The sequence below is a fragment of the Cricetulus griseus genome, chromosome 3 (genome assembly GCF_003668045.3).
Source record: "Cricetulus griseus strain 17A/GY chromosome 3, alternate assembly CriGri-PICRH-1.0, whole genome shotgun sequence".
Taxonomy (NCBI): domain Eukaryota; kingdom Metazoa; phylum Chordata; class Mammalia; order Rodentia; family Cricetidae; genus Cricetulus; species Cricetulus griseus.
This window is the reverse complement of record NC_048596.1, coordinates 134,435,547-134,444,092: the sequence shown is the minus strand read 5'-3', so window position 1 is coordinate 134,444,092 and position 8,546 is coordinate 134,435,547. Positions and strand designations below refer to the sequence as shown.

The window sequence follows — 8,546 nt, the reverse complement described above, 5'->3', positions numbered from 1 at the left end:
CAAATAATACTTTATCTGTCACATATCTTTTCTGCTCCCCCTGTATGGTGAGGCCTTCCATAGGGTATCATCAGTGTCTATTGAATCCTTTGGGATAGGGCCTAGGCCCAACTCCGTGTGCCTTGGCTCAGGGAGTATTCCTCTATATGGAATGGGCTCCCAAAGTCCACACCTATGCTAGGGATAAATACTGAGCTTCTAGAGGCAGTCTCATAGATTTCTGAGATTTCCTCACAGAAAAGGGGAGAGGTTCAAGTTCTGCTGAGAAAATTGGGAGCATGGGAAGAAGAGGGAAGGAGCTAGGAGAAAGAGAAGGGGAGAAGAAGAGGAATGCCGAGGACATGAGGAAGCAGAAAGTATGAGTCATGGGAAGAATACATGATAACAAGAATGGAGATATCATAATAGAGGGAGACATTTTTGGTTTACAGAGAAATCAGGCACTAGGGAAATGTCTGGAGATCTACAAAATTGACACCAGCTTACTATCTCAGCAATGGAAGAGAGGCTATCTTAAATGCCCTCCCCTGATTATGTGATTGATGACTGACTCAAATACCATTCTATACCCTTCATCCAGCAGCTGTTGGAAGTAGAAGCAGACTCCCATAACTAATCACTGAACTGAACTGGAACCCAGATGCAGAGAAGGACCAGTGAAGAGCACAGAGGTCCAGACCAGGCTGGTGAAACCCACAGAAACAGCTGACCTGAACATCCAGGAACTCTTGCTCCCCAGGTCTGATAACAGGAATACCAGCAAGGGACTGATCCAGACCCCAGGAACATGTACCCCAGTTTTTAATTGGATTGTTTGGTGTTTTGGAGACTAGCTTCCTGAGTTCTTTGTATATTTTGGGGATCAGCCCTCTGTCAGATGTGGGGTTGGTGAATATCTTTTCCCAGTCTGTGGTCTGTGTTTTGTCTTGCTGACTGTGTCCTATGCCTTACAGAAGCCTCTCAGTTTCAGAAGGTCCCATTTATCAGTTGTCGATCTAAATGTCTATGCTACAGGTGAATGTTCAGGAAGCGGTCTCCTGTACCAATTAATTCAAGGGTATTTCCTACTTTGTCTTCTAATAGGTTCAGTGTGGCTGGATTTATGTTGAGGTCTTTGATTCATTTTGACTTAAGTTTTGTGCATGGTGGTAGACATGGATCTATCTGCAGTTTTCCACATGCCAACATGCAGTTATGCCAGCACCATGTGTTGAAGATGCTTTCTTTATTCCATCTTATAAATTTAGCCTCTTTGTCACAACTCAGTTGGTTTTAGGTTTGTGGGGTAATATCAAGGTTTTCAACTCGGTTCCATTGGTCTACCTGTCTATTTTTGTGCCAATACCAAGCTGTTTTCAGGACTATAGCTCTATAATAGAGCTTGAAGTCAGGGATTACATGCCCCCGGAAGTTCCTTTATTGTACAGGGTTGTTTTGGCTATCCTGGATCTTTTGTTTATCCATTTAAAGTTAAGAATTATCCTTTCAAGATCTGTAAAGAATTGTGTTGGGATTTTGATGGGGATTGCATTGAATCTTTAGATTACTTTGGGCAAGAGTGCCATTTTTACTATGTTGATCCTACCTATCCAAGAACATGGGAGATCCTTCCATTTTCTGGTATCTACTTCAATTTCTTTCTTTAAAGACTCAAAATACTTATGATACAGGTCTTTAACTTTTTTGGGTAGCGTTATCCCAAGGTATTTATGTTGTTTGTGATTTTTCTCTGATTTCTTTCTCTGCACATTTATCATCTTTATATAGTATGGCTACTGATTTTTTTGAGCTAATCTTGTATCCTGCCACTTTGCTGAATGTGTTTTTCAGTTCTTTGAGTACCCTAGTAGAGTTTTTCTGGTCACTTATGTAGAATATCATATCTTCTGCAAACAGTGAAAGCTTGACTACTTCCTTTAAAATTTGTATCCCGCTTATCTCCTTTTGTTGTCTTATTGCTCTATCTAGAACTTCTAGGATAATATGGAAGAGGTATAGAGAGAGTGGACAGCCTTGTCTTGTTCCTTATTTTAGGGAAATCAGATTTTGTTTCTCTCCATTTAGTTTGATGATGACTATAGGTTTACTGTGTATTGCCTTTATTATGTTTAGATATGTTCCTATTATCACTTATCTCTCCAAAATCTTTATCATGAAGGGGTGTTGGATTTTGTCAAAGGCTTTTTAAGCATCTAGTGAGATGATCATGTGGTTTTTCTTTCTCAGTCTGTTTATACTTTGGATTACATTGATGAATTTTCTTTTTTTAAAATACTGTTGATGTATTGTCAGCTTGAAAAAATGCAAACAATGAACAGAATACAAATTTCCATCACTCCATAGACTTCAAAAGCATTTTCCCTCATTATACATAAATCATAGCATACATATGAACAAAGTTCTCCAGCAACCACAGTGAAGCACCTCTCAGCAGCTTTCTGATAGAAGCCAAACAAAAGAAGTAGAAGTCATATGGATCTCTGCACTTTGAAAAATCAAGTACGCAGGCAGCTATCTACTAAACAAAGCCTATCTGTAAACTTGAATGGATAAGGAATATTTAAAACTAGGAAACACTTCTAAGGCCATCATTATCTCTCCATCATTGTCAACATTTCACAAAAGATGCCTATATGTGGCTAATTCTGTGCTAATCAATGAGATGCCTTTCTATTTTCTTTATTGCTGCTTTTTAAAACTCTGAGCCTTAGTTTAGCTTCTATTAAATAGGATTAACAGTATTCTCTAAAAATGTCTTTAAACACATTGAAAAGAGCTACAGCCATAGTCACCACGTGATAATCTTCACTACAATCTCCTTGAGTGAGTTCTTTATATCAGCAAATGCAGCATCTCACAGTACTGTTTTATCACCCAGAGTATCCTACAAATAGCCATTGGAAGCACTGGTGATAAAGAATAAACCATTGGCTTTTCTTTCATTGTTTGTTGCTTCCCATGTTATGATTTCTTACTGTTAACAAAATGGGGTGAAAGTCAAGCTGAGAAAAGACAAGCACAATTGGTGCTTATAAAATAGCACATTATTTCATCTGGATATCCCCTGTGTCTGAAAAGAGGAAGACACCCCAAATAAATGTAAAGTCTGGTGACAAATAGGAGTTATGTAAATCAGTATTCTTAAGAGGGCTCTGACATCCTTCCTTAACCCTAATTTCTTCCCAATCTCCTCGAACAAGACAGACAAGCAGAGAAAGGTGTGGAGAGAGAGAAAGGGCAAAGGCATGGACACTGGCATAGGCATGGGTAAAGAAATGAAAAACAGAAAAAGAAATGGAGAGTGAAATGTAGAAAAGAATGGAGAGAAGAAAGCTCACAGAATTTTTATGTACTCTATTGTATTTAAAACAAAATCTTACCTATAAAACGAAGACATAATATACAAAAAGAAAGTCAAGCACTTAAACAATTCCAAAAGTACTAATTACTGACATGTGATAGTCACCATGTGATAATCTTCACTACCATCTCCTTGAGTGAGTTTTTTATCCATTCATTTATTTAGCTCATAAATAAAGTCATGCACAATTATGATACATAATACAGTATGTTCACAATAGCATGGCTAAATTAAACCAATTAACATGTTATATCACACATATTCATCATTTTTGTTTTGAGAACACTTAAAGTATATTATCTCATAACTTTTAAAGTATAGCATATTGTTATCAACCATATTTATCATGCTCTCAATAGACCTCAAGACATCACAGAGTCCATGCTTCTTGTCCAACTGCAGTTTTATATCCTTAAACCAATCGTTTCCCCATTGTTAAAAGTCCCACATTGAAGCTTAATAGCCACAATTCTGCTCTCTGTTCCCATAAGTTCATCATTTCTAGGTTACACATAAAATTGAAATTGTGTGACATTTGCCTTCCAGTGTGTCACATATTATTATTTTTTTTGGCAGGCATATAACTTTACTACTTACTAAAAATGAAATCAAATTTGCATGCACAGGTGAGCACTCACTGAAGCACCTTGGATTCATCACATATTTGAGTTTCAATTAGCTTTATGTATATATATATATATACATATATATATATATATATATTTATATTTATATAAAAGAGCAATAATGGCAAAATGTTATGCATCAATAGCAGCAACAGCATTTCTAGGTTCTACAGTTATTTGAACAAAATTGTAGAGACATCCAGCATACTCCATTTTTAAAAAAACAAAAAACAAACAAAAACAAAAAACAAACAAACAAACAACAAAAAAGTAAAAAACAAAATCCCAGAAAACAGCACAGTTCTGTTACTCTTGTGGTACTTGGCGCCATTTTTTTTCAGTTTAAAAATATTTATTATTTGTTGTTTTTCCTTTTTAAGTAACTGGATTTTTATTTTAATGCATAGTATGAGAAATGAACTTGTAAATTAACTGAAGTGTATATATGAAAAATGAAATAGCAAATAAATTAGACCCGTGTTTAAAACAGAAGGTCAGCTAAATGTTCAAACTTGAGGCTATCATGAATTCCATACTTCTTTAAAAGGTTGAAGTTTTTCAAATTCAACTTCGGTACAAACTGGTCCAGAGATCAACAGCAAATAGAAATGCTCAACAGGGGTGGCTTCGGTTGCCCTCAAAAGAATTTGTTGCTTGGAAACTCTGTTATACCTGATGTCACCTTCCTTCATATCCAGTCTAGTAGTTGTACAGCCTTCACTGTGGCAGCTCGAAGCTGTGCCACCAGATCTGCACTGTCATAGCCTGTACTGTCAGCTATGATGGTTGGCAGCATTCTCAGTGCTTTAGCAAAAGACTCCATTGTCACAGCTACTTTTTTTCTGGGACTTTACTGGCAAGTTTTGCCACAGCATGAGCCATCAGCATCTCAGGACAACTTTCTCCATAAACTGTCCTAGGATCTTTTACAGTCTGGCCAAGAACACAAAGGGCATCATGCAAAGACCTTTTCAGCTTCATCCAAAATTTTTTGAGTGGCACCATGAAATACAATGATACAAGCCTCCCCAGAAAAGTGGAAAAGTTTGTCTGATCAAAAGAGGAGGCAGTCTCACCACCTGTGACAACAACTAGGCATTCCACACCTGCAAAATCTTTATGCTCAATAGCCATGACACCAGCAGCACCAAAGAGTTGTTCAGGATAATTATAAATTAATTATCCTGTTTGTTAATAAAGCAATTTATGCCATCACTTTCTCTAACTTTTCCTTTTCTGCATGTTCTATTTCTTTGATCTTTTCTGTGGAACCAACTCTTACCCGATAGACAAATATCTTTGTTTTGTCTGTATCCATTTCAATATATGCAATAAGAATTTTAGCATATTCAATTCTCTTTGGTTGATTTGCTCCAACTTTTTGTATCCAGCAGAAAATCTTCATTTAAGTAGGAGTCTTCCTGCCTCATTTCTTGATGACATGAATGGCCTCCAGATTTCTAGACTCTTTAGTCTGAGAACAGCTTCTACAGCCAATTCAGAAAAGTGGCCCTTGTAATGAGTAAAGAATTTGAGGATAATGTCGTTCCTGCAATATTCATTAAATCTTGCCAGAATCTGACTTCATCAGAACCATGATCAACAGCAGAGCTCAACAGCGCCTTTCTTACTGCCTTGTTAGTCTCTCTCCAACCTGCAATAATGATCTGTGGATGTATTTTTTTTTGCAATTAAAGATTCTGCTTCCTGGATTAGTTCTGCTTCCAAAACTGTAACAGAGGTAGTGCCACCCACAGGACCAGCCCCTTCATGAGCTCCAGCAGCACCTTGTGGTGGTATATTATTTATGATTTATTAAAGCTTTCTGGGGGGTTCAGAAAGCAAAGCTAGCCACAAGCCATAGAGGTCAGGCAATGGTGACACACAACTTTAATCCCAGCAGCTGTACTAGCTAGCCAGGCAGTGGCGGCACACACCTTTAATCCCAGGACTCGGGAGACAGGTGGACAGATCTTTCTGAGTTCAAGGCCACTCTGGCCTACACTAGAGTGAAGGGTAACAGAGCTTACACCTTTGATCCCAACACTTGGGATCACATACCTTTAATCCCAGGGCTAGGGAGATAGAGACAGGAGTGATAATGGCTGGGTGGAGAAAGGAATATAAGGAGGAGGAGACAGGAACTTAGAACTTTTGCCTCTGAGGATTCGTGTAAATAGGATTGTCATTTCATCTTGGCAGAGTTAAGAGGTACTGGCTTGGCTGCTTTGCTTCTCTAATCTTCAGCTTGAAGCTGAACAAAGGCTTGCCCGGGAAGGAATGCAGGATATGCCACCACAAAACACAGCACTTGGGAAGTGGAAACGGCAGAAGCTAATGGTTTCTCAGGTCTCCTTCTTCCTCTTATCTGACCTTACTTTACAGCAGGTGGCAAGACCCTATTCTCACAGGGTCCCCCACTCACGAGAGAAAAGTAAGGAGGACATACAAACACAGAGGTCTGAGCAATGCTTTCTGCATTGATTCATGAACATCACTCTCTCAATTAAGCTTCTCTTTGATTCCCATTAAATATACTCATATTCTATTTGTGTATATTGTTTCTTTTAATGCTCATATATGAAAGCTCATATGTCATGTATATCTTATATTAAATAATTTTATGTTTTCATTTTACGGGTTTATTCTTTGTTATGGAGATTTCAGTCATGAAACTTGTGAAACAAGAACAAAGCCTGGGTTGTTTCTCTATTGGATTCAGGAAAATACCAGCCAAGTACTCTAGGTGGCAGAAGCAGTCCAAAGGCTTTCTCAAGAAAGATTTCAAACACTCAGAACAATTTAAGGGATTGGGGGAGAGAAAGAAGAAAGAAATATTAGGTTTTTCTTTTGTTCAGATAAGCAAGATTAAAGTTTCTTCATTGAACAAAAATATTCCTGGTTGTTTTAAACCACTGGACATTGGAATAGAAATGTCTACTACCCACAGCAAAGTAGTGAGATTGGAGACAGCCCATGATCTCCACCCATGAAAAAATAAATAGTGTTCTAATAACTTATTTCAGGAAAAAAATGTGATACTGGGAAATACAAATATCCTTCTTGTGCATCATGTACTTATAAAATTCTACTTTGACATACCTAAATTTTTCCTTACAATCTCAATCATAGTAAAATAGAAATTTCCTGGAATAACAACAGCTATTGACAGGATGGTCAGAGGCTTTAGGGATGAGGGTTGTAAGGGCTGTGCTAAAGTTCTTATACAGTGCTGGGTCTGGTGGCATACACAAGTCTGGGATCCTGACTACATAGGAGCACAAGACTGAAAGACTAACAAGGCATGCCTGATATAGAGGGTGCTCATGGAAACTTAATGAGACCCTGTCTCAAAAAAAAAAAGGAAAGAAAAGAAAAGAAAGGGAGGCTGTGTATACAGCTCAGAGTTAGCATGCATGATTCTCTGGGTTAATGCTTAGTATCATAAATAGGCAAATAAATAATATACATTTTTTTACATTTATTCTTCTCTCCTGATCCTGGGTGTTTTCTACTTATTTTCACTTTTTATAGCATTTTTAGTGACTTCTCTTTTCATTGTTGTTTTTCATTCTGAGAAAATATGGTAGGAAGAAAATACTTGTAATTTATATAATTGGTAAAATCTCTTTGCAAATCATTTTCCTACAGTAGAAAGAAGAAATAGGATAATCACAGGTACATACCACTTTTCTTTATAGATTTTTAAATTTAAATTAGAAACAATCTTATTTTACATATCAATCCCACTTCCCTCTCTTTCTCATCCTCCCATACCCCCTCATATACTCCCCATCCCATACCCCTTCTGCTCCCCAGGGAGGGTGAGGCCTTCTATGGGGGAATCATCAAAGTCTGTCACATCCCTGCCCTGTGTGTCTAGGCTGAGGGAGTATCCCTTTCTGGGAAATGGGTTCCCAATGTCCATTCTTACACTAGGGATAAATACTGTTCTACTACCAGAGACCCCAAAGACTGCCCAGGCCTCCTAAGTGACACCCATGTTCAGGTGGCCTGGTTCTGTCCTATGGTGGTTTCCAAGCTGTCAGTTTGGGGATGACGTGCTCCGCCTTGGTCAGGTCAGCTGTTTCTGTGGGTTTCTCAAGCCTGATCTTGACTCCTTTGCTCATCACTCCTCTCTCTCTGCAACTGTATTCCAGGAGTTCAGCTCAGTGTTTAGCTGTGGGTCTCTACTTCTGTTTCAATTAGCTACTGGATGAAGGCTCTAGGATGGCATATAAGGTAGTCATCAATCTCATTATAGGGGTAGGGCATTTAAGGTAGTCATCAATCTCATTATAGGGGTAGGGCATTTAAGGTAGCCTCTCCACTATTGCTTAGGTTCTTAGTTGGGGTCATCTTTGTAGATTTCTGAACATTTCCCTAGTGCTAGGTTTCCTTTTAAACCTATAATGGCTCCCTCTATTATGGCATTTCTTTTCTTTTTTTCTACTTTTTTATTAGTTCTAGTTAGGGAACAAGCTAGCTTCACATGTAAGGACCTTCTCCCTCTTCCTCCCTCCACCCCCATCACTCCTCCCCACCCCAGCGCACCCCCA

The 8,546-nt window shown here is 38.3% G+C and overlaps 1 pseudogene; it reads right to left on the bottom strand.

Moving 5' to 3' along the window:
* Nucleotides 1-4,508: 4,508 nt before the first annotated feature.
* Nucleotides 4,509-7,117, bottom strand: LOC100760901 (annotated as a pseudogene).
* Nucleotides 7,118-8,546: the final 1,429 nt, after the last annotated feature.